At 43.1% G+C, this 27,500-nt stretch overlaps 1 protein-coding gene across 2 annotated transcripts in view; it reads left to right on the forward strand.

Moving 5' to 3' along the window:
- LOC127411920 (inactive tyrosine-protein kinase 7-like) overlaps positions 1 to 27,500 on the forward strand; it is a 127,421-nt gene that overhangs the window by 52,177 nt on the left and 47,744 nt on the right. The gene's annotated exons all lie outside the window — the stretch shown is intronic.

Consider the following 27,500-nt stretch of genomic DNA (forward strand, 5'->3'; position numbering starts at 1 on the left):
TCCCTCAAGGCCAACACTTCACAAACCATTCATATTTCACCCATCGCCAACCTTTCTGTCCTGTTCCTCACTCATGCATTTATACATTATCACATTATTCATTCAGATGCTTTCATACTGATATAAGGTGAATATACTGTGTTGTGTTGCAGCAGTTCCTCTATACATATGTATAGAATATATACAACCAACATACAGACTGTGTATACTGTAATACCTTATAAAGGTAATCCGTTCGGCTATATCTTTTCACAAATAAGAGTAACCTCTTTTATAATACATTATTATGCATTTTCACGATAACACCTTAAAAGAGTATAATGCATTATAAAAACATAATATAACACATAGGATGAAAATAGGTGGTAATAATTATATAAAGAACATAAAATGGATTATAAGGTGTGGTATGTGAGGTTGGTCACACTAGAGGGATGTTATTTTGTATGTGCATTAATGGAAGTGAGTGGAATGTAAAGTGCAGTGTGAAAAATTATAAATTACAGGGATGCAAACTACTCACCTTTCAGCTAAAGTCACCTTTTCTGTAGTTAACTTGCCCAAATTGTGTGGTGACATTGATACATTTTCCTCAAAATATTACTTTAAGCTTAATCGCTTAAGAAAAGCTTTAAATACAACAAATGAATAGAGGATGTCTTATAATGTATTATAACTGCAGTAGTTATTACTTATTATAAGGTGTATTGTGAGACATTACTAATGCATTATAATGCCTTTACACTGCATTATAAATATGGGCTTCATAGAAAGTGTTACAGAATATCTTTTATAGGGTATGACATATGCAGTACAGGCATTATAGACAGTGTCATTAAAAAATAAGTGTTTAGGAGACCTCCGCATTTGTATGATTTTGTCATCAGTGACCAGACTGTGAGATTCTATAAGAGGGTTATTCTACTTCCCTCATCATGATGATATTCAGCATTATTAACAGCACAATAATGAGACTTTCTCAAGCTAAAACAGAGACATGCTGTATTTTAGTTTAATAATGTAGTTTATAACTGTGAGTGAGGATATTATATTTCTGATTCCTGTGTCAGCACTTCTGGGCTTTTCTCACGACTCAATTTGTATAAACATGTCTTGTGAATTTCTTATAATGTATTTAAGCTGAAAGATCATTAACTCTCTTATCATCACTGATGATGTTGGTCATGTTCCCATGATGCCCTGCTCTCTGGATATGAACCATTAACTGCTCAATATAAAGCAGAGGATTGTGATTGCTCTCAGGTGAAGTGTTGCTCTCGACCTGAACATCCTCTTTGATGAGCTGTGTGTGTGTGTGTGTGTGTGTGTGTGTGTGTGTGTGTGTGTGTGTGTGTGTGTGTTCGTTCGTGTTCCTGTTCATTCCTCATGTCACTATGAAGACACACAGGAAGTGTCATTGTTAAGGTGAATGAACAGCAGAGCTACTGGCTAATTAGCTGTCAGCAGGAGGTGGAGAGACAACAGTAAGAATCTCGTGTGTGTGTGTGTGTGTGTGTGTGTGTGTGTGTGTGTGTGTGTGTGTGTGTGTGTGTGTGTGTGTTTGTGTGTGTGTGTGTGTGTGTGTGTGTGTGTGAGAGAGAGAGAGTGTGTATTGTGTTTGTGTGTGTGTGTGTATGTATGTGTATATGTGAATGTGTGTGTGAGAGAGAGAGTGTGTATGTGTGAATGTGTGTGTGTGTGTGTGTGTTCGTTCGTGTTCCTGTTCATTCCTCATGTCACTATGAAGACACACAGGAAGTGTCATTGTTAAGGTGAATGAACAGCAGAGCTACTGGCTAATTAGCTGTCAGCAGGAGGTGGAGAGACAACAGTAAGAATCTCGTGTGTGTGTGTGTGTGTGTGTGTGTGTGTGTGTGTGTGTGTGTGTGCGTGCGTGCGTGTGTTTGTGTGTGTGTGTGTGTGTGTGTGTGTGTGTGTGTGTGTGTGAGAGAGAGTGTGTATGTGTGAATGTGTGTGTGTGTGTGTGTGTGTGTATTGTGTTTGTGTGTGTATGTGTTAGTGTGAGTGTGTGTGTGTGTGTGTGTATGAGAGAGTGTGTGTGTGTTTGTGTGTGTGTGAGAGAGAGAGAGAGAGTGTGTATTGTGTGTAAGTGTGTGTGTGTGTGTGTGTGTGTGAGAGAGAGAGAGAGAGAGTGTGTGTGTGTGTGTGTGTGTGTGTGTGTGTGTGAGGGTTAGGTTTAGGGGTAGGGTTAGGGTTAGGGGATAGAATCTATAGTTTGTACAGTATAAAAATCATTATGTCTATGGAGAGTCCTCATAATGATAGCTGCACCAACATGTGTGTGTGTGTGTGTGAGGGTTAGGTTTAGGGGTAGGGGTAGGGTTAGGGGACAGAATCTATAGTTCATACAGTATAAAAATCATTATGTCTATGGAGAGTCCTCGTAATGATAGTTAAACCAACGTGTGTGTGTGTGTGTGTGTGTGTGTTTAGGGTTAGGGGTAGGGGACAGAATCTATAGTTTGTACAGTATAAAAATCATTATGTCTATGGAGAGTCCTCATAATGATAGCTAAACCAACATGTGTGTGTGTGTGTGTGTGTGTGTGAGAGAGTGTGTGTGTGTGTCTGTGTGTGACTGTGTGTGTGTGTGTTGTCTTTGCTATAGTTTGGGTACAAAACTGTCTCCAGAAGTGAGCTTAGGGTAGGTTATCTGATGGATGCCATCAATTGAGAAAATTATTTAATATCTCTATTATGCATGTTTAAGTTAAATTAAATTATAATTAGTTTTATATAAAACAACATTTGAACACCCATTTGTTATCCCAGTTTTATGTGTTTATGTGTGTGTGTGTGTGTGTGTGTGGTAGTTTGTCTTCCTGAAGCTTGTAAACACTGTGACGCAGCAGTTCCTCTATATAGTATATCACAGTCTTTCCTACAGAGTTCAGCTCTTGCAGCAGCAAACCCTCTACCACCCCTTAATAATAATACAGTTCTCATATAAAATATATAACTATATCACAGAGGCAAGAAGTAGTATGTGGAATTATCTGCATTTATGTATAAATTTGAATTAAAATCTGGTTTGATATTCATCTACATTACAGTAATGAACAAACACTGTTTTAACTAATAACACACACATTATTGTATTGCTCTTGTATGTATTGAATACATCACTCAAACATTTACAGTGTAGGTTGGAAAAGTATGTGAACCCCTAGGCTAATTATGTCTACAAAAGCTACAAATAAGAGTACTCTACAAAAGAGTCAGGAGTTGGCAAACCTGGCATCCAATTAATGAAACGAGATTGGAGGTGTGGGTTAGAGCTACTTTGACTTATAATAAGCACTTAAACATTTTGAGTTTGCTATTTACAAGAAGCATCTGCTGACGTGGACCATGCCTCACAAAAAAGACCTACGATCAAGAATTGTTGCTTTGCATGAAGCTTGAAAGGGTTACAAAGTTATCTTGAAGTGTTTAGATATTCATCTGTCCACAGTTAGACAAATTGTCTATAAATGGAGATGATTTAGTACTATAGGTACTCACACTAGAAGTGGCCGTCCAGCCAAGATGACTCAAAGGGCGCACTGCAGAATGATCAATGAGGTAAAAAAGAACCCTAGAGTGACAGATAAAGACTTGAAGGAATCACTGGAACTGGTTAACATCTCTGTTCATGAGTCTACTATACAGAAAACGTCATGGTTACTGGTGTAACCTCCGTTCCCTGATGGAGGGAACGAGACGTTGGTGTCGATGTAGTGACACTAGGGGTCACTCTTGGGAGCCCGAGACACCTCTGGTCTTTGATAAAAGGCCAATGAAAATTGGCGAGTGGTATTTGCATGCCACTCCCCCGAACATACGGGTATAAAAGGAGCTGGTATGCAACCACTCATTCAGGTTTTATGCTGAGGAGCCGATATAAGGTCCGGCCATTTCAGCGGGTAGTTCAGCGTTGTGGCAGGAGGGACCAACGTCTCGTTCCCTCCATCAGGGAATGGAGGTTACACCAGTAATCATGATGTTCCCTATCTGTCAATCACTCGACGTTGGTGTCGATGTAGTGACACTAGGGGTCCCTATACAAAACGCCACAAGGCTGAACTGTGTTACGTGAACTGGCGGTGTGTGGTGGGCAGACTTGCTGTGTGCCTCATAGCCAGCACACCAGGTCGACACGTAACCTCCCCCAACACAGTTATGAGTGTCGAACGGCCCTTTTTGGGGACAAGTCGACTACCCAGAGATAGAGACAGGCTTAACCCAGTCATGGCCTCTTTCCCCTTCTCTTTTTCCACTCCCTAAAAAAGAAGGGGGATTATCTGACTGGGCCGCCAGGTCTAGTCGGGGGGTGTCCCTCCCAAGGGGAGGACACCGCGGAGACCACACCTTGCCCCAAGAGAGGGGGGGATATTTAAGTGGAAGAATACATCACATGGTCTTTCCAACCATGTGGAGAGCCTTCAAGGTAGATCCTACCCAATGGGGGAGGAGTTACTACAACATGGAGACTGAGGGGCTCTGCCCAAGGAAGACGCAGTTTGCCAGTAGGGAAACGAACTAGCGGAAGATATAGATCGCATGGGGTTAGCCTTACAGGGAACCGCCACATGCGGTGCACCTACCCCAGAACCGGGCTCTTAGTTAGCGCGTGTACTGGGCCGGCAGTGAGTCTCTCCGAAAACTCGACTGCCACAGGGCTCGGAGGAAGTCAACCAGGGAACAACTTTTGTGAACACTACTGGGAATTAACAGCGCACGTCTTCAGCTCAAAAGGAGGTGGAAGGCGCTATGTGCAAGCGATACACCCAGCCGGCTATCCCGGGCTTATCTGCTTGTGTTGCGTGCCACTACCTGGGACCAAACCGGTTCCACCCGGAGGTTGTAGAACCTTGCAAAGGTGTTGGGTGTTGCCCAGCCCGCTGCTCTGCAATGTCTGTTAGAGAGGCACCTCTGGCCAGGGCCCAAGAAGCCGCTACACCACGGGTAGAATTGGCTCGTAGCCCTACCGGGGGCGGCATGTTTTGGGCGAGACATGCCATAGTTATGGCGTCAATGAGCCAGTGGGCGATCCTCTGCTTGGAGACAGCACTTCCTTTCCGCTGTGCACCAAAGCAGACAAAGAGCTGCTCAGAGATTCTAAAGCTCTGCGTGCGATCCAAATAGATGCGTAAAGCACGCACCGGACACAGCAACGACAGGGCTAGGTCTGCCTCCTCCTGGGGCAGCGCTTGCAGGTTCACCACCTGGTCTCTAAAAGGAGTGGTGGGAACCTTGGGCACATAGCCCGGTCGGGGGTCTCAGGATCACGTGAGAATAGCCCGGACCGAACTCCAGGCACGTTTCACTGACAGAGAACGCTTGCAGGTCACCTACCCTCTTGATGGAAGTGAGCGCAGTCAGGAGGGCAGTCTTCAAGGAGAGTGCCTTAAGCCCGGCTGACTGCAAAACTCAAAGGGGGCTCTCTGTAGACCCTGAAAAACTACAGAGGTCCGATGAGGGAACAAGGCGTGGCCTGGAGGGATTCAGCCTCCTGGCGCCTCTTAGGAACCTGATGATCAGATCATGCTTCCCTAAGGACTCACCGTCGACTGCGTCATGGTGTGCTGCTATGGCAGCAACGTACACCTTCAAGGTGGAAGGGGACAGCCTCCCTTCCAACCTCTCTTGCAGGAAGGAAAGCACTGATCTGACTGCGCACCTCTGGGGGTCTTCCTGATGGGAAGAACACCACTTAGCGAACAGACACCACTTAAAGGCATACAGGTGCCTCATAGAGGGAGCCCTAGCCTGAGTGAACGTGTCTACCACCGCAGGTGGGAGACAGCTTAGGTCTTCCGCGTCCCGTCCAGGGGCCAGACATGGAGATTCCAGAGGTCTGGGCGCGGGTGCCGGATGGTGCCCCTTCCCTGAGAAAGAAGGGCCTTTCTCAGGGGAATTTGCCTGGGGGGAGCTGTCACGAGGAGCGTGAGGTCCGAGCACCACGTCTGGGCGGGCCAGTAGGGTGCTTACCAGGATGACCTTCTCCTCATCCTCCCTGACCTTGCACAGGGTCTGTGCAAGCAGGCTCACTGGGGAAAACACATATTTGCGAATGCCAGGGGACCAGCTGTGTGCCAGCGCGTCTATGCAGAGGAAGGCCTCGGTGAGGGCGTACCAGAGCGGGCAGTGGGAGGATTCTTGGGAGGCGAACAGGTGCACCTGTGCCTGACTGAATCGACTCCAAATCAGCTGGACCACCTGAAGGTGGAGTCTCCACTCTCCCTTGAGGGTAACCTGTTGTTACGGCGCGTCCGCCGAAGTGTTGAGGTTGCCCGGGATGTGAGTGGCTTGCAGCGACTTGGTGCTGCTAACTCCGTTGGAGGAGACGGCGGGCGAGTTATGACATACAGCGGGAGCGCAGACCGCCTTGGCGGTTGACATATGCTACCGCTGCCGTGCTGTCTGTCCGAACTAGCACGTGCTTGCCCTGGATCAACGGCCGGAACCTCCGCAGGGCGAGCAGAATTGCCAGTAACTCGAGGCAGTTGATGTGCCAACGCAGCTGCGGACCCGTCTAGAGGCCGGCGGCTGCGTGCCCGTTGCCAACAGCGCCCCAGCCCATTTTGGAGGCGTCTGTCGTGACCACGACGCGCCTGGAGACCAGTTCTAGTGGAACACCTGCTCGTGGAAACGAGAGGTCGGTCCAAGGGCTGAAAAGACGGTGACAGACCGACGTAATGGCCACGCGGTGTGTCCCGTGGCGCCATGCCCGTCTCGGGACTCGAGTCTGGAGCCAGTGCTGAAGCGGCCTCATATGCATCAACCCGAGCGGGGTGGCCACCGCCGAGGACGCCATATGCCCCAGGAGCCTCTGAAAATGTTTCAGTGGAACCGCTGTTTTCTGTTTGAACGCCTTCAAACAGGCCAGCACCGACTGGGCGCGCTCGTTCGTAAGGTGCGCCGTCAAGGAGACTGAGTCCAACTCCAAACCGAGAAAAGAGATGCTCTGAACCGGGAGGAGCTTGCTCTTTTCCCAGCTGACCTGAAGCCCTAGTCGGCTGAGGTGTGAGAGCACCAGGTCCCTGTGTGCACATAACCCGTCTCGAGAGTGAGCTAGGATTAGCCAGTCGTCGAGATAGTTGAGAATGCGAATGCCCACCTCCCTTAACGGGGCAAGGGCAGCCTCTGCGATCTTCGTAAAGATGCGAGGAGACAGGGACAGGCCGAAAGGGAGGACTTGTACCGATACGCCTGACCCTCGAACGCAAACCGCAGGAAGGGTCTGTGTCGAGGAAGGATCGAGACGTGAAAGTACGCATCCTTCGGGTCTACCGCCGCGAACCAATCTTGATGCCGGACGCTCGCTAGAATGCGTCTTTGCGTCAGCATCTTGAACGGGAGTCTGTGTAAGGCCCGGTTCAGTACTCGCAGGTCCAAGATTGGCCGCAACCCACCGCCTTTTTTCGGTACAATGAAGTAGGGGCTGTAAAACCCCTTCTTCATCTCGGCTGGAGGGACAGGTTCTATCGCGTCCTTCCGTAGGAGGGTAGCGATCTCCGCGCAAGGTAGCAGCGTTTCCATCTTTCACCAAGGTGAAGTGGACACCGCTGGACCTGGGCGGATGCCCAGCGAAGTGAATCGTGCAGCCGAGTCGGATGGTCCGGACCAGCCCTCGCGACGGACTGGAAAGCGCAAGCCATGCATCCGAGTTCCGCGCAAGGGGGACCAAAGGGACAACGTCATCGGATGTACCGGCGGGTGGGGCCTCGCGGCGGGGCGGAGCTTGAGGTGCCACACCACATCGTGGCCGTGCTGAGTCCGAGGACATCGAAGCACTTACCTGGCTCCTTGTGACCACCCCCGGAACAGCCTGGGACGGGGGAGGAAGAGGCCTGTCCTCATGACCCGTGGAGACTGTCACATCGGGGGCGGATTTGTGCCACAGCTGGGCGCTCAGGGCGGGAGACCGCCGCTGGAGCGCCAACCTGCCAAATGGAGTGGTGGACGGTGGTCGTGATGCCAGCCGTACACACCGAATATGTGACCCAGGGAACAAGGAAACCACTCTTGCGGAGCTCTTGAGTACTGCAGCCACTTGGGCATGCAGCGCAATTAAATGCAAAAGGTAACAAAAAGAAGATCTGCTTACCAGCTCCAGAGCAGCGGGTTTCGTTGTCCCTGGGTCGCCCGTCTCAGGGGCGCTTCGAAGACCTCTGTGGGTTCTTCGGTGCCGGCTGTGAGACGGGTGGCGTCGGCTTCCTGCGGTGGGCTCCACGCCGGGGTCGGGCCGGAGGGGCGGGCTGCGGCGGAGCCGGTGCAGTCACCGCAGGGGGACGCCCTCGGCGATGAGTAGATGGGGGGATCTTGAGCCACGCCGGGGCAGGACAAGCCGGCTAGCATCCATCTACTGCTCTACCATCGAGAACTGCTGGGCAAAGTCCTCGACAGTGTCGCCGAATAGGCCCGCCTGGAAAATGGGGGCAGCAAGGAATCGTGTCCTGTCGGCCTCACCCATCTCGACCAGGTTGAGCCAAAGGTGGCGCTCCTGGACCACTAGTGTGGCCATCGTCCGCCCGGGAGACCGCGCCGTGACCTCCGTCGCTCGGAGAGCGAGGTCGGTCGCCGAGCGCAGTTCCTGCATCAATCCCGGGGCGGAACTACCCTCGTGCAGTTCCTTTAGCGCCTTGGCGGACTTGCAGGAGAGCCATGGCGTGCAGGGCGGAGGCGGCTTGTCCAGCAGCGCCGTAGGCTTTGACCGTCAGAGACGACGTAAACCTACAGGCCTTGGACGGGGGCTCTGGGCACCCACGCCAGGTGGCGGCGCTCTGCGAGCATAGGTGCACCGCGAGCGCCTTTATCCACCGGGGGATTGCCGAATAACCCTTGGCCGCCCCACCATCGAGGGTAGTGAGAGCGGGGAAGCTGAAAAGATCGGGACCGGGCAGTAAAAGGTGCCTCCCGCGACCTTGTTAGCTCTTCATGCACTTCCGGGATGAAAGGAACGGGGCGGGGCGTGGCTTTGAGCGGCGCCGCGAGCCCAGGAACCAATCACAGAGCCGCGAGGGTTCAGGGAAGAGCGGTGAAATCCACTCTAACCGAAGCTCGCGGCTGTCCGGGAAAGCATGTCGTCATCTCCGCGTCAGCCTGTGACTGGGCGATCGACCCCGAAGGGAGGAGCCCAGCCGAGGCTTCCGACTAGACGAGCCCGCTCTCCGATGCTGCGCTCGAGAGCTCATCACTTTTGCGGGCTCCGAATAAGAGGTCGAACTCGCCGTGAGACGAGCCGGCGGACTCACCCGGAAGCCCGATCGGGGCAGACGAGCGTGCTGGGGAATGGGAGGTCCGCGGGGGGATACCCGGCGGAGGATGTCCCATTGGGGTCCCCAAATCGCCCCCAGAGCTAGCCGCGCTGGCCTCAAACCCGTGGGTAAAAGGACCGAGGCGGGAGCCTCTGGGGTGGCTCGCTTCCTTACGAAGGTGAGCCGCGACCGCAACGTTGCCATGGACACATTCTCGCAATGAGAATGTGACCATCCACGAACGCTGTCTCCACGTGAGCAGTGCCCAGACACGAAAGACAGTGATCGTGACCGTTAGAAGGCGAGAGATAACGAGCACAACCAGGAATAACACACAATCGGAAAAGCATCTTTAAAAAGACGCGTCTTTAAAAAGACGTTCCGTGTGTGCGCTCTTTTAGAGAAATATATACTCTTTTAGAGGGGAAAAATGCTCTTTCAGAAAATATACTCTCTAGTTTTTCTGCCGAAGCGCCCAGGGGCGTTCTCTGCAGTGCACCAGTGCAGAGGAGGGAGAAGCCGCTGAAATGCGCCGTCAGATCCAGCAGGTGAATGAACAGTAGTATTCAGCTCAGTGAGCATGACCGTTCGGCTCCGAAGAGAAAATCTGAATGAGTGGTTGCATACCAGCTCCTTTTATACCCGTATGTTCGGGGGAGTGGCATGCAAATACCACTCGCCAATTTTCATTGGCCTTTTATCAAAGACCAGAGGTGTCTCGGGCTCCCAAGAGTGACCCCTAGTGTCACTACATCGACACCAACGTCGAGTGAGTGACAGATAGGGAACATTAAACAGGTATGGTGTTCATGGCAGGACATCATGAAGGAAGCCGCTGCTTTCCAACTAAAACATTGCTGAACGCATGAAGTTTGCCAAAGACCACCTTGACACTCCACAACGCTACTGGGAAAATGTTTTTGGACTGATGAAACGAAGGTTGAATTGTTTGGGAAGAACATGCAGCACTATGTATTTATGTAAAGGGCACCGCATACCAACATGAAAACATCATCCCAATGGTGAAGTACAGTGGAGGGAGCATCATGATTTGGGGCTGCTTTGCTGTTTTGGGGCCTGGACCGCTTTCCATCATTGAAGGAAAAATGAATTCCCAAGTTTATCAAGATATCCTACAGGATAATGTCAGGGTGTCTGTGCACCAGCTGAAGCTCAGTAGAAGTTGGGTGATGCAGCAGGACAATGACCCTAAACATCGAAGTAAATCCACTACAGAATGACTTCAAAAAAAGAAAATCCATCTTTTGGAGTGTCCCAGTCAGAGTCCAGACCTTAACCCAATAGAGATGCTGTGGAATGACCTCAAGAGAGACACCAGACATCCTAAGAATATATCTGAACTGAAGCAGTTCTGTAAGGAAGAATGGTCCAAAATTCCTTCTGAACGTTGTGCAGGTCTAATCCGCAGCTACCGGAAACACTTGATTGAGGTTATTACTGCCAAAGGAGGATCGACCAGTTATTAACTCCAAGGGTTCACTTACTTTTTCTTCAGCACGCTGTATGTTTAATGTGATGTGTTTAATTAAGACATGAAAGATTATAATTGTTTGTGTGTTGTTAGCTTAAGCACATTGTGTTTGTCTATACTTGTGACTTTGATGAAGATGAGATCACATTTTAAAACCAGCTAATTCTAAGGGGTTCACATACTTTTTCTTGCCACTGTGTATGCCAAGAAATTTGTTCCTTGTGCTGACATTGTTCTTGTTTAACAAAGTAATGTTGTTTAACATTACGTCATATAACAACATGGAAAACCAGTTTATAAACCATCATAAGAAGTGTTCACTAAGTCAAGTCTCACAATAACTGTCCTTTGCACAAACTCCAAACATAACTTAAACTCTGACGCATAACTTACTAAGCTTTGCTTAAAGCTTTTGACTTGGGCCAGAAAGTAACCACCTAGAACACTCTTTCATCCATGTGACAACATCATGGCAGTGAGTTTTGGAGACAGGTCTCTTGGAAAAAATGCAAAAATCGAATCATGATATAGTGATGTATCGTGATATATCAAATAGTGACGTTTATCGCACATGTATCAGTGAGAAGGCTGGCGATACCAAGCCCAACACTGCAGCTTTAAATCTTTTCTTGCACCGGTCGTCTGAGTCCTCTTTTAAAACAAGCCGATGATTTATGACTGTAAAAACAATGAAATTCTTCACCGTCATCTATTTATCCTGATGAACTGAGATGCAGAGTCAGTATAATTCTTTGCTCTGAGCTGAACACACACTTGCTGTTGTTGAATGAACAAAAGGAAACACCATTACATCCATCATCTTAAAGCAAAAAGAAGCCATATTTGAGAAAGAGCTTCAGCCAGACCTCTCTTTTGTGTATAATATCTCCATATACATGCAGTGTTTAATACAGGAGGAACTGCGGGTCATTTCAGGACATTGAGAGCACATGAGAGCATCTGTCTCTCTCTTTCTCATGATATTAACATCTTCATTCACACACGTGTTCAGCAGAACTGCAGCTGTAGTCTTTCTCTGTGTGTGTGTGTGTGTGTGTGTGTGTGTGTGTGTGTGAGTTTGAGTAATAATTGACCTGAGGTAATGAGGGAATTTGTCCTCTAGCTTTCACTGAATTTCTTTGACCATACTGACCTGTTTTTAGCAGTGAATCAGTGAAACTAACCCAGAATGATGTCAGTGAACTTTATTGAATTAGAATAGTTTCTTGCTCTTGATACTGGTTTTAGGGATGCACCGAACCGATATCTGGATCAGTATCGGCTCCGATACTGAAGCTTTTAGACGGATCGGGTATCGGTCCGACGAGCCCGATCCAAATCCGATACTGTGTGTAAGTCATGTTCGTTACTGTCAAGCTCCAAAAATGACATAAAAGAATCATAAAAACACCATTAAAGCAGTTCATATGACTCGTGCATTTTATTCAAAGCTACTTGAAGACGTGCGATAGCTCTGTGAATCACAAAAGGCTGTGTTTAATAAAGTGTTTCTTAATAAGCTATACATTTATTTTGAAATAATGTGTAGTTAGAGGTTTGTGTTTCTTTACATATTAAAGAATACTCCCAATAAGTTCCACACAATAATGTAAAGATATTCTGATTATGCCAAAAAACACCACTGGTATCGGATCGGTATCGGCCGATACTGAGATTTCCGATATCGGAATCGGATCGGAAGAGAGAAAGTGGTATCGTGCATCCCTAGTTTTTGTGATGATATTGTAGAGTGAATTTCACCTCTCAGGTCCAGTAATCACAGTTTTAATTGGTCATTCTGCCGAAAAAAAATATGAATCTTACAAAATTTGCTCATTTTGTACATCTATCCATTCCAGTAAGCTTTAAAGAGTCTTTAATGAAACATTCAGTATGCAGTGGAACACACAGAGTCTAGGAAGCTGATGCAGAATTAGAAAACACACAAGAACACTCAACATGTTAAGGGGTGTTCACACATTTGCAGCAACAATGTGGCCTGAAGTCACTCATTGATTTTCAACGATAATTTATAAACCTTTAAAGACAGACCTATTGTGAGCTATGAGGTTGTTCATCAATGGTATATGCTTCTGTTGAAGCCATCCATCTGCATTATTGCATCTTCATTGTTTAAAAATCATGTTTGATAGTGGAATTCATGGTAAACAACTACATTACCCATGGTACAGCAGAGAAAGATCCACCAATCAGAGAACCGCGGCCAACGAAACGTGTCTCGGTGCGACTGCGCGTTCCCATGACACACTGTGAATGACATAATCGAGTCGGTCTCCCTTCACTCTTAAAGTACTTTCTGTATATATTTGTACATATTGGGATATTTTGCAATGATTGTATAATATATTGTTTCAATGCTTATAATCAACAACCTAAAATCAACAGTTTTATATATTCCCATCGTTTTTTATTAATGACATCATTGGCAATGCTTCATGGGATTGAGTCCGTGCCCTGATGAAAGACAGTAAGTGCACAGTCTTGTATCTTTGTCTTTATGTCCGATTTTCAAACACTTTTTGCCTCAAAACAAAGTTGATGATGTTGTGACTCTCCTCGCAGCTGGTTGGTTTGGTTCATGAGGCACAACTCTTTTATGAAGGATTTTATTAAAAGTCTATGGATGAAATGAATTGGAAAAATACTTCAGGAACCCAGACGGCTGAAAAAGTGGGCGGGCACTGTTGCGCTCTATTGATAAGATAAGAACTGTACATCAGCAGTCTGAAGATTATCAATCAGTCTGACCTTTAGCTGGGCCACCAGAGATGTTAGTTTAGTTAGTTATTTAGCCTTGACCTGACCTTTAGCTGGTTACTTCAATTAAAGGTCATCTCCACTGACTCAGCTGCTGTGCAAGAAATAAATCGAATCTAGTTAAAAAATCAATAAAGGCAGCAGCGTATTTAGTAATTTGTAGTCTGTGTACATGAATTATCAATAACTTTACTACTGGCCTGGAAACATTGAGATGAGATGAAAAATCATGTGACGGTTGTGATGCCATAAATGCCGCAGACGAAAGGATTATCAACAGTTTTAATACTTCAAGCTCATCAGTATAATCTGAGTTGATGTTTTTTTGAAGGAAATCTCTGCAGAGGGTCTGAACTGTTTCCTCTCATCTTCTTTACTTTCCTTTCTTCTGTATATAAAGAGCATCTGTTGAGATAAAACATGACAGCAGCTCCAAGTGTTAAATGTTGATCAAAGCTAATGCAGTTTAATTAAAATCTTTCTTCTTATAATAAAGCAAAACCACACCATGATTGTCAGCAGAGACTTTAGCCCGAGATGGAGCACTTCTATTAACCCTCCTATGGTATTAAAAAATGGCACCTTCCATTGGTATCCTGGTCATTTTTGACCGGAAGGTTCAGATGTGTAATCCTTTTTTTATGATGATGATGATGATGATGATATAATTTCTTCTTCCCTGAAGTAAGAACAATAAAATGATGCATTTATTTTGGGATTTTTTCTTATTTACATGTAAATTTTTACATTTTACCATTAATTTGCATATACAAATTTGGGGGGGAAAAATCAGAACCTACACTTCTATATGTTGAAACAAAGAAAATATGAGAATGTGACATAAATTGAGGCAGATTGCTGCTATCTGGTGAACAAAATATAAATAACATGAGTTGAAAATCATGTCATGCCAGTAACAGCCAGTAGATGACTGTAGACACATACTGTGTAGTCTGATGACTTGTAACATAATTGTATATTTTATCACAAGATATGCATTAGATATATATTTAGACAAGTTTAGCATATTAAAATTGATTTGAAGTGTCAGTTTTTGCAGTTAATGTCATTATGCTGCAATCAAACCTGACCATGGTGTTACAAAGACACATTTTCAAACATTAAAATGTAATAACTCAAAGTAAATTCATAATAATGCCAAGAAAATGAACATCAAGAAACAGAAATGAACTGTAAAATTCGGAATATTCAATTGGAGTATAAAACTGAAGAATCAGAGTAAACGTTTTGCAGTTTCAAACTTTCTATAGTAATTTATTTTGCAAATATTTTTAGTAAATGAGGAAAATTTATTTCAGTAAAAAATGACCGAATACCACAGGAGGGTTAAAATGAATGGGAGAAATTGGAACGCCCAATATGGCGGATGTAGATATGGAAGTACCTCCTTACAGGTAAAAGAGCCAGTCAGCTTTAAGATACAGACATCACCTGTCAATCAACTCGAGAACACGCATGTGCATTAGCTGAACCAGCCGGGAAAATTGCTTGTTTTAGCGTAATCAGAGGAAAAGAAGCATGATTTATGATACCAGTGTTGTCAGATTTTACTGCTGATTTGAAATATGTTCTTTGATCGTTATCTTGAGCAACCGTTTTGGAGATTTCGGTCTTTTTCCATTCAGGTAGATAGGAGCTGCGTTGGCATGACTGGAAATAGCTTCTTGGCAGCGTTCCAAAGATTGCGCTGAGTGGACTGACTTGCCTTGAAAGACACTTTGTTGTTAGTGAGGTCCTGGACTCTTATGAACAGATATCATCATGTATAACACTTTTAATGATAGACAATGTCAACCTTTTTTGCTGCAGTTGATTAAGAGTGGCTGAAGATTGTTCTTCATGTAGCTATGAGGTTCATAGGGCTCTGTTTGGTTGCACGATGGTTACTTACAGACTCTGATCTCTGGCTCAATATAAGTCTATGGGATTTTTTTTGCGCTTTAAGAGATTTAGGAGTTACTCAGCCTGAAACAGGCTGAATCAGAACCCTCTGTGGAAACAGACCGGTAGACTGGTTATGTTTCATTTGGTGCAGTAGACTCTCTTAAACTTACCTGATGGAATTTATACCTATTAGTGGATCATTAGTTTTGCTCTGCTTTTCTCTGTTAAGGACGATGTGGAAAACAAGCCTGGAGTTAAGATGGAAACTTGTTTTACCTTTAGAGGATGAATGAATTTCAGGCCTAAATAAAAACATCTCAGTATTCACTATATCACTTATTTCGCCAGCAAAATCAATGCAATTATATGGTGAATATTCGATATATCGCCAAGCCCTACTAGTGGTCATTATTTTTGTAATTCCATTTGGTGCCATTAGTGACACTGCAGCTTTAAATTTCACAGTCCTCGGGTCAGTGTGAGCTTCTTCGACTTGTCCATGACCTCTTGCTGCTGTTCCTGCATTCAGTTTTAATTAGGTCACGTGCTGCATCAGTGATGTGTTTAACAGCGTCTGCTTTCTGAGAGATCTTCAGTCTCAGTAGAGGAGATTATGGACAGGAAATGAGCATCTCTCCTCTGTGTTTTGTTGCTGGCAGCACTGAGAGAAAGAGTGAAATCTTCCTTCTGGACCCGTTTGAATACACAGATGAGACACTGAGATCATGACAAGCAGCCAACAAACCAGACTTCATCTGCTGTCAGAAACCTTCACAAAGCTGATGAGAATATCAGACCCATCCGCTCAGAGATTTCACTCTAAAGAGACTTTTTCACTTCAATATTTCAGAGCGGTACATTAACCTGTTTTCCGTATTATTATAGTGTTTGGTTTCCATAGTAGTCACATGTTTTGCTTGGATCATCTACAGTTATAGTGCTTTTCCTTTAACAGTTAATTAATCAGATAGGAAGCAACGATTCTAACAGCTTCCACCCTGCAAATGATCTTATCTCACTGCAGGAAGAGCTTTATTTAATTGGCCCAGCAGTCCATCAGCAGTGAGTATAGGAGCTTTAATTTAGTCTCCATGATGTCTGTTCTCAATCACTCTTGGCTTTGGAAAAACCTGGACTTTTTGATTGACCTGGACTGAGGATTGTGTTTTTGTTTCTGCAGTTTATTGTTTGAATGAATCATGAGAAAACACTGAGATGTTTTGTCTGCTGTTTAAATGGCATTATCATTACAGAACTGAAGTGTATATAGGAAACGCTTACTGTGAGATATAACAGTTTGGAAAGACTGTCAGGAAAGGATGTTTTTTAATGTCTAAGTGGAACTCTGTAATCATGCAGACTTTTAGAGCAATGAAGAACATAAAACGGTTTAAATAAGTACCTAAAAGTGCTACAGTGCTTTCATGTTGTTGTTGTTTTGTTTTTAATGTACAGTGGCAAGAAAAAATACGTGAACCCTTTGGAATTCCCTGCATTTATGTATACATTTGTCGTAAAATCTGGTTTGACTTTCATATAAGTTACAATAATGAACAAACACAATCTGTTATAACTAATAACACTAAAATTATTGTATTGTTCTTGTACATAATTCAAACATTCACAGTATATGGTGGAAAAATTATTTGAACCCATAGGCTAATTACGTGAATAAAAGCTACAGTAATTAGAGTCAGGAGTTGGCAAACCTGGCATCTAATTAATGAAATGAAATTGGAGGTGTGGTTTAGCACTCAAACATTTTGAGTTTGCATATTTACAAGACGCATCTGCTGATGTGGACCATGCATCATAAAACAGAGATCTCAGAAGACGATCAAGAATTGTTGCTTTGCATAAAGCTGGAAAGGGTTACAAAGTTATCTTGAAGAGATTAGATGTTCATCTGTCCATAGTTAGACAAATTGTCTATAAATGGAGATGATTTAGTACTATAGGTACTCTCACTAGAAGTGGCCGTCCAGCCAAGATGACTCAAAGGGCGCACCGCAGAATGATCAATGAGGTAAAAAAGAACCCTAGAGTGACAGATAAAGACTTGAAGGAATCATTGGAACTGGTTAACATCTTTGTTCATGAGTCTACTATACAGAAAACATTAAACAGGCATGGTGTTCATGGCAGGACATCATGAAGGAAGCTGCTGCTTTCCAACAAAAACATTGCTGCATGCCTGAAGTTTGCAAAAAAAACATCTTGACACTCCACAACGCTACTGGGAAAATGTTTTTGGACTGATGAAACGAAGGTTGAATTGTTTGGGAAGAACATGCAGCACTATGTATTTATGTAAAGGGCACCGCATACCAACATGAAAACATCATCCCAACGGTGAAGTACAGTTTAGGGAGCATCATGATTTGGGGCTGTTTTGCTGTTTCGGGGCCTGGACTGCTTGCCATCATCGAGGGAAAAATGAATTCCCAAGTTTATCAAGATATCCTACAGGATAATGTCAGGGTGTCTGTGCACCAGCTGAAGCTCAGTAGAAGCTGGGTGATGCAGCAGGACAATGACCCTAAACATCGAAATAAATCCACTACAGAATGACTTCAAAAAAAGAAAATCCATCTTTTGGAGTGTCCCAGTCAGAGTCCAGAACTTAACCCAATAGAGATGCTGTGGAATGACCTCAAGAGAGACACTAGACATCCTAAGAATATATCTGAACTGAAGCAGTTCTGTAAGGAAGAATGGTCCAAAATTCCTTCTGAACATTGTGCAGGTCTAATCCGCAGATACCAGAAACACTTGATTGAGGTTATTACTGGCAAAGGAGGATCGACCAGTTATTAATATTTTTTTCTAACCAATACAAATGTACTGTGTCCGTTGACTTCAATTTAAGCATGTATTACCCTAATAATTCAATCAACATTTCACGCCATAAAATGTATAACTAGGATTCTAATAGAATATTAAGGACTACATACAGTGCATTCAGAAAGTATTCAGACCCCTTCATTTTGTTTTTCACATTTTGTTATGTTGCAGCCTCATGCTAAAATGCTTTAAATTATTATTTTTTTCACATCAATCTACACTTCATACCCCATAATGACAAAACAAAAACCAGATTTTGATAACTTTGCAAATCAAACAAATAAAACTGAAATATCACATTAACATAAGTATTCAGACCCTTAACTCAGTACTTAGTTGAAGCAGCTTTGGGAGCGATTACAGGAAAACATAATTTCTTTTTGGGTATGATGTGACAAGCTTTGCACACCTGGATTTGGGGATTTTCTGGCATTCTTCTCTGCAGATCCTCTCAAGCTCTGTCAGGTTGGATGGGGACCGTCGGTGGACAGTCATTTTCAGGTCTCTCCAGAGATATTCGATTGGGTTCAAGTCCGAGCTCTGGCTGGGCCACTCAAGGACATTCACAGAGTTGTCCCGTAGACACTCTTGCGTTGTTTTGGCTGTGTGCTTAGGGTCATTGTCATGTTGGAAGGTGAACCTTCTGTAAGTTTCTCTCATCTCCACACATGATCTCTGGAGAACCAGAGTGACCATCGGGTTCTTGGTCTCCTCTCTTACCAAGGCTCTTCTCCCACGATTGCTCAGTTTGGTCAGGCGGCCGGCTCTATGAAGAGTCCTGGTTGTTCCAAACTTCTTCCATTTAAGAATTATGGAGGCCACTGTGCTCTTGGGAACCTTCAATTCAGCCAAAATGTTTTTTGTATTCTTCCCCAGATCTGTGTCTCGACACAATCCTGTCTCCGAGCTCTGCAGGCAGTTCCTTTGACCTCATGGCTTGGGTTTTGCTCTGATATGCATTTTCAGCTGTAAGACCTTATATAGACAGGTGTGTGCCTTTCCTAATCATGTCCAATCAATTGAATTTGCCACAGGTGGACTCCAATCAAAGTGCTGAAACATCTCAAAGATGATCCAGAGAAATGGGATGCACCTGAGCTCAATTTCACAGCAAAGGGTCTGAATACTTATGTCAATGTGATATTTCAGTTTTTTCTTTTTAATGAATTTGCAAAGATATCAAAAATATGTTTTTTGCTTTGTCATTATGGGGTATGAAGTATAGATTGATGTGAAAAAAATTATAATTTAAAGCATTTCGGCATGAGGCTGCAACATAACAAAATGTGAAAAAAATGAAGGGGTCTGAATACTTTCTGAATGCAGTGTATATATCAGGTGTTACGAATACAAAACAGACTAATTCATTACAAGGACATTTTTGGTGACATTTTTGCCCCGAGTCTCCCTAGACCCAATATTTGCCATGGTCAATATTAAATTACAGTGGTACTACCATTTGATACATTCAATGTTACCACCTCAGTACGATATTATAAGGGTTATAATTGAAGTAGTGAGTATCAGTGGGCTTATAAATTGATAGTAGTGAGAATTAAAGAGTTGTATATTCACTTTTATTATTGCACATAAAACCTTTGAGGAAACATTCATGTTAGAATAAAGGCACAAATTCTCCAGCTCAGTCACATGTATGCCCTGAATTGTTTTTCCTCCATATCCTGAAGTGTTCTGTGAAATGAAGTCTCAATTTGGTCTTAACACCATGTCAAACATCATCTTCATATTTACATTTTGGTCTTGCAAATCTGCAAGGTTTGAGATGTAAAGAGACACTGGCGTCTCTTTTTTGTGAAATATTATCCCTCCTATGGTATTCGGTCATTTTTGACCTAAATAAATTTTCCTCATTTAATAAAAATGGTTTCCTTTATCTGAGCAGTACATGACTTGGTGACTTTTCCTCCATTTGCCATCTGAATATACAAAAAGAAAAAAAAAATTGTTTTGACTTGATTCGATTAGTCTAAGTGGTTGGTTAAAAAAAAAAGCGACACCTTTGGTGTTCGCGGTCAAAACTGACCGACCATTGAAAATGAATTGGAAAGACCAAAATACAGAGCAATTCTTTTTTATCTGTCAAATACAATCAATAAATCAGCCACAATGCAGAAAAAACAGACAAAAATGACCTGGTCAGAATCTAACACAGAGCTTTTCTTTTTTTTTTTTTTTTTTACATTTGTCAAAAAAACAGTCACAATGCTAAACACCACACACTCAGAAATGAAGTCAGTGTCAGTCTGCCTCCAGTTTATGTCACATTCTCATATTTTCTTCATGTTTCAACTTACACTTCTATAAGTTCTTTCAAAAATGTGCTTATTTGTTTATGCAAATTAATGGTACAATTTAGAAATGTACATGTAAATAAGATCAAATTAGCATAAATCCTAAAAGAAATGCATCATTTTATTGTTCTTACTTCAGGGAAGAAAAAATGCTATCATTATCATCCCAAAAAAAAAAGGGGTTACACATCTAAGCCTTCCGGTCAAAAATGACAGCGAATACCAAAGGGCGGTGCCATTTTTCAGTATCATAGGAGGGTTAAGTTGTTATTTGGAATTGACTTTAAAGGACATTTTTAGATTAGTTCGAGTGTTTGTGCTACAGTTTGTAAACTGGGCACGGTGTGAAGCAGAGTTTATAAAACAGCAGCAACAGCAATATGATAAAAGACAACAATGTTCATTAAATAGGATTAAAAATTAAGATGCGCTAAAAGAAATTTCCAGTTAGTGTCTTTGAAAACGTGGAGTATCATCAAGATCAACAGCTCTTCATAATAACACATAAGTGACATCCAGGACATGAGCATGATAATAGTCATCTTATTAGTACACAGAATTAATAATGGTGTCTTTATTCTTTCAATGTGTCGAGTTCTTCTCTTTAGGGCCGCTGGCTTTGAGCCCCAGATGTGTCATTTAGTAATGTGAGATTGTGGGTGGCCTGTTTGGACCCACTCTGAAGTTACGCAGCAGACAATTACTGTGATGCATTTGATGGTTTGAAAGCTTTTAGCAACGTCTCGCCACTTGACCACACTTTACTGCATTGTTATGATTACAGTTCGTCATGGAGACCATGCATGGCAATCGATGCTTAATTTGTGGAGACAGATAAAGTTGAATGAAGAGGCTCTTGATGCTTTTGTTGTCGAGACGAGTGCTTTGTGTAAGAATGAGCTTGTTTGAAGATGAGCATGTTTCAGCACACCTGAAAAGAGTTACCTGCCAGTACCATTCTAACGGTTTAGTCCTGATAACTGCTGAATGGTGTTTCAGAGGTTTTGATGATCTCAGACTGATCTCATTATTAAATGCATGTGTGTCACAATCCAGAAATGGGTCTCGTGTCTGTAGGAATTTACAAAGTGCGTAAATCCCCCCTTATACCCCGCACCCCCCAAAGTGCATAAATCCATCCTTATACCCTGCACCCCCCAAAGTGCATAAATCCATCCTTATACCCTGCACCCCCCAAAGTGCATAAATCCATCCTTATACCCTGCACCCCCAAAGTGCGTAAATCCCCCCTTATACCCCCCCACCCCCCAAAGTGCATAAATCCCTCCTTATACCCCCCATCCCCCAAAGTGCATAAAGCCCCCCTTATACCCCCCACCCCCCAAAGTGCGTAAATCCCCCCATATACCCCCCACCCCCCAAAGTGCATAAATCCCCGCTATACCCCCCACCCCCCAAAGTGCATAAATCCCCCCTTATACCTCCCACCCCCAAAGTGCATAAATCCCCCCTTATACCCCCCACCCCCCAAAGTGCATAAATCCCTCCTTATACCTCCCACCCCCCAAAGTGCGTAAATCCCCCCTTATACCCCCCACCCCCCAAAGTGCGTAAATCCCCCCATATAACCCCCACCCCCCAAACTGCGTGAATCCCCCCATATGCCCCCCCACCCCCAAAGTGCATAAATCCCCCCTTATACCCCCCACCCCCCAAAGTGCATAAATCCCCCCTTATACCTCCCACCCCCAAAGTGCATAAATCCCCCCTTATACCCCCCACCCCTAAAGTGCATAAATCCCCCCCTTATACCCACACCCCCAAAGTGCATAAATCCCCCCTTATACCCCCATCCCCCAAAGTGCGTAAATCCCCCGTTATACCCCCCACCCCCCAAACTGCGTGAATCCCCCCATATGCCCCCCCACCCCCAAAGTGCGTAAATCCCCCCTTATACCCCCCATCCCCCAAAGTGCGTAAATCCCCGTTATACCCCCCACCCCCCAAACTGCGTAAATCCCCCCATATACCCCCCCACCCCCCAAAGTGTGTATATCCCCCCATATACCCCCCCACCCCCCAAAGTGCGTGTATCCCCCCTTATACTTCCCCACCCCCCAAGTTGACTGGGTTCTAAAAAGTATTGAGGTAAAAGTGGGCCCCATTACAAAGTGCACAGTCTGATGAATCCTTCACTGAATGAATCCCTGCAGCTCTTTTTGAATAGTATTATAGCGTCATGTTAACATTCACAATACTTTTTCTCATTTCGTTCTGTAACAATGGAAGGACCTGTAGAGAATGGATGGAGAGATGGGGGTTCTGGTTGCCATGTCAACCTCTCAGGTTTTGGTTCTGAGTTGAGGGAGTGTTAGCATCACAGCGAGCTTGAGCAAATTGATTGAGGCGTAATGAGCACCGCTGATCTAAAGAGATGTAGAATCCCTGAAGCGCGACCCCTCCGTTTATCAATTACTCTGATAATAAAGTGCCGTATCGAGCTGGGCACTTTCAGTTTTACATAACTCTGAGTTTGAGATTAGAGCTCCAACATTGGCGTGTTGTTTGAGCTGAATTTGAATGTTTTGGTAAACGTTCAGACATTCCACAGTCAATATGGACGATTTATAAGAACATAAATAAATAAAAAAATTAATATGGCCAATTTATACCAGTCCAGCCAGTCCCTCTTTTTTTACGTGTCTATTAAATGGTTTGACAGTATTTATTGTGTGTGTCTGTATTCTACAACATTACACAAGCACAATATGTACTGTGTTTTTACTGATTTTAATGCAGCATATTGCATTTGACATTGTGTGACTTGAAGAGATTCAAGTTATTTCCTCATCCCCAATAATAGGATACAAAGCCATATTTGTTCATTATCCTCCTTTGTCTAATGCTGCTGATTTATGACTGCTCTTCAATATCAATCTTGTCTTACTGTGAATTAAGACTAATTTCCATTTTGAAAGAAGAATAACATGAAACCCACATAGGCTTTAAAACACCTATATTTTACTTGATAAGCTTAATAACATTGTGCAAACAGTATATGGTCATTCTACGACTATCATATAAGTCATATAATGCAAGTTATAACTACTTACATAAACATCTGGACTTGTGTATAAAGGAACATCTCCTTATGGTTCAACACACGTCTTCAAACAACATAGAATGTCAGTGACATCTGTCCAGCGTGCCCTCATCCACTTTCATTCATTTCTGGCTTGTTTTATTCATGTTCCGGGGCTTTTGTAGATCAGAGGTTATGGACCAATCAGACGTGTGCATATTTTCACTTTTCTTAGTGCAAAAAGCAAAACGGCATGTTTAAACATTCAAATGAATATCAGATGCTAAAACTACATTGATTTATAGTCCTTACCAGGAATATACTTTAACATCTGTCCTTGTTTATGCTTGAGGACTTGCTATTGGCTGTTGTCATTGCATAATTAATGAGGTACATCTGTGCAGGTTTTGGGGAGTGTTTGGGGGTGTTATTAATTAACATTTAAAAGTTATTGGGAGTTATATTTATGTTTTCAGTTTCGTTTTAATGTTAATTATGTCGTTTTATGTTATGAAATGGGTTAATTTGTTACCCTGGGTGAGAGTAGTGTTCCTCTGAGTTAGGTGTGAAACTGTTAGAGGCAGTGGTGATAAAAACATCCTGGTTATTTTCGTAACCTCTCTTCCCTGATGGTGTTTAGTTCCGTTTGCTTACGTACGCTGATGCTGAGCGCGTCATTTTTTATTATTTTTTTTTTTATCCCCTTTTCTCTCCATTTTGGGATGCCCAATTCCCACTACTTAGTAGGTCCTCATGGTGGTGCGGTTACTCACCTCAATCCGGGTGGTGGAGGACAAGTCTCAGTTGCCTCCGCTTCTGAGACCATCAATCCGCGCATGTTATCACGTGACTTGTTGTGCATGACACCGTGGAGACTCACAGCATGTGGGGGCTCATGCTACTCTCCACGATCCACGCCCCATTGAGAGCGAGAACCACTAATCGCGACCATGAGGATGTTACCCCATGTGACTCTACCCTCCCTAGCAACCGGGCCAATTTGGTTGCTTAGGAGACCTGGCTGGAGTCACTCAGCACACCCTGGATTCGAACTCGTGACTCCAGGGGTGATAGTCAGCATCAGTACTCGCTGAGCTACCCAAGCCCCCGAGTGCATCATATTTAAAGGAGAGGTAGACCGATATATCGGTTTTACCGATTAATCAGTGCCGATTGTTGCTTTTTGAACTATCGGTTATCTGCAAAAATGTATGCCGATAGTTTTCCTCTGTGTTCCTCTGTGGCCTTCACTATTTTGATTAGATAACCAAGTAATCTAAATTTAAGCGAGGGCATGCAAAGTAAAATGAGAGTACATCATATGTTGTGAATAATAATAAACGTTTTTCCTAATCAAATTAAATCTGGTGAAATGCATATATACAAACACTTCATCTGGTGAATATAGGCTATAAAAAGCTTCATTTGGTAAATACTTAAATATTGAGCATTGCAATGAAGCCAAGTCTGTGTCATTTCAAAATGAGAGCCTCTTGTGTGTTTTGGGATTGTTTACAGTTAAAAGTCCAGTTTTATGCACAAAATTTAAATTCTTTCTGGTTATTATTGGGATTTTGGTTGAACAATAAACTACATCTGGTATCTTATTCATTTTGGACTTTTTTAGCCTCTGTGTCTGTGCCCGTCATAATAAGGAAAGACTAAAGACTTTAAAGATTCATTCTTTAAATCAAATTTCAAAACTATCGGCCGATGAATCGGATATCAGCCTTTTGCACCACCTTAGTTATCAGTATCGGCAAAATCCACTATCAGTCGACCTCTAATCTAAAGCGCTCTATATTCACTTAAATTCAATGCTCACCAGAATAAACTTGACAAAATGCACTGAAAATTGATAGATGAAATCCTGAAAGAGGAGATCTTGCTAAATCAGTCAGGATGTTTATGAAAAAAAAAAAAAGAAAAAAAAAAAAAATATATATATATATATATATATATATATATATATATATATATATATATATATATATATATCTAGAGTTGTTCTCAAAAGTGTGCATACTCTGGCAGAAATTGTGAAATTTTGGCACTGATTTTGAAAATATGACTGATCATGCAAAAAAACTTTTATTTAAGGATAGTGATCATATGAAGCCATTTATTATCACGTAGTTGTTTTGGCTCCTTTTTAAATCATAATGATAACAGAAATCACCCAAATGGCCCTGATCAAAAGTTTACACACCCTTGAATGTTTGGCCTTATTACAGACACACAAGGTGACACACACAGGTTTAAATGGCAATTAAAGGTTAATTTCCCACACCTGGCTGGAGTCACTCAGCACGCCCTGGGATTCGAACTAGCGAACTCCAGGGGTGATAGCCAGCGTCTTTTACCACTGAGCTACCCAGGTCCTGACACTAATTGCAATTTAAAAAGCCACAGGTGTGGGAAAACCTTGTGTGTCTGTAACAAGGCCAAACATTCAAGGGTGTGTAAACTTTTGATCAGGGCCATTTGGGTGATTTCTGTATCATTATGATTTAAAAAGGAGCTAAATGTTTTAAATGTGTATGTATATTAATAATATTATTTATATTAGGTAAATCAGTACATAGGCTTACTTATATTATTCAAAAGGCAGAAAAAATACCTGTATATTTCAGATGGAGGTCTGGAGAGATGGAGATGTAACGGGGGAATGTTGTCTGTTCACAAAGCATTTTTTTGCCTTTCTTGTGAAAGTGCTTTAATATGAGCCGCATCGATGTGATGAGGCAAAATCAGATCACTCCAGTGTCACGTATAGCACTATAGTCTGCTTCGTTGTTCATAAACAGGAGCGAAAGTTTAATTGCGTGGCTTGTTTGCAGAGATCGCTCTTTATATATGTATAATGACATTTGCATGTCAGATTAACAGGTTGAAGTTCAGCAAAAATGTGACAGCGTGCTGCTCACTCTGAACTCGACACATGTCCAATAAGTGCTGCGAGAGAGGCAGTAGCACTGATCAGTCACAATATTATGATAGAAAGCGGGGGAGAATTGTGCGCAATCCCCCGCTGGATTTCATGCCCAGTTTATAAGAAGTGACACAGAAGTATATCAGAAATATGGCCAGCTATTTTTTCGTTATTGACGTTTTAATCAGGCTGCTTGTCCAGTCGGACAAGTACAATTATCTTTCACGTGCCCCTTTAAAAATCCACTTGTCCCGGACAAGCGGACAAGCTTATATTAATTAATATTATAATATTACACAAATATAATATTCAGGTTGACTGGGTTCCCAGAAATAATGATGATGAATAGTGGGCTGAGACCCTATCACAGAGTGGACAAAAAGAAGACATGAATACTGAGAAGACTCTTCACTGTTTCAATTATATATTTATTTATTTATACGTGGCTGAATTGTTAAAGATCTGTGTTTGGTTTGTTTAAGAGGACTCAAGTGTGAACCCTCAAAGAGGAGCCAATTTCTTTTTATTGTCAGTGGGCAAAACATGACCAAATATTGTCAGAAGGAATCATACATGCTCTTATGCTGTATAAATGTGTATTACTGCATCATTAATGAATGCAAGTGTCATGATGATGTCCTAAAATATTAAACTTTACATTTGTCTTGTGCTTGATCACTCTCATTCGTCTGATCTCAGTTATGACACAGTATATTTCTGTGATTTCTAATTGAGTAATGTTCGTTTGAATGTGTCTGCTTGACTGTTTCCCCTCATTAATATTTATTAGTTATAATCGTGACTTTTGTCAGATGCTAATAGCTAAATGTGTAAATATGTTTGAATGGTCATGCTTGTGTAAATGATTTAAAATGTTGTATTATTTTGTGTGTTATGAATTGTCAGAATATACATGAAGAAGCAGTGAAAT

The sequence above is a fragment of the Myxocyprinus asiaticus genome, chromosome 21, assembly GCF_019703515.2.
Source record: "Myxocyprinus asiaticus isolate MX2 ecotype Aquarium Trade chromosome 21, UBuf_Myxa_2, whole genome shotgun sequence".
Lineage (NCBI taxonomy): Eukaryota > Metazoa > Chordata > Actinopteri > Cypriniformes > Catostomidae > Myxocyprinus > Myxocyprinus asiaticus.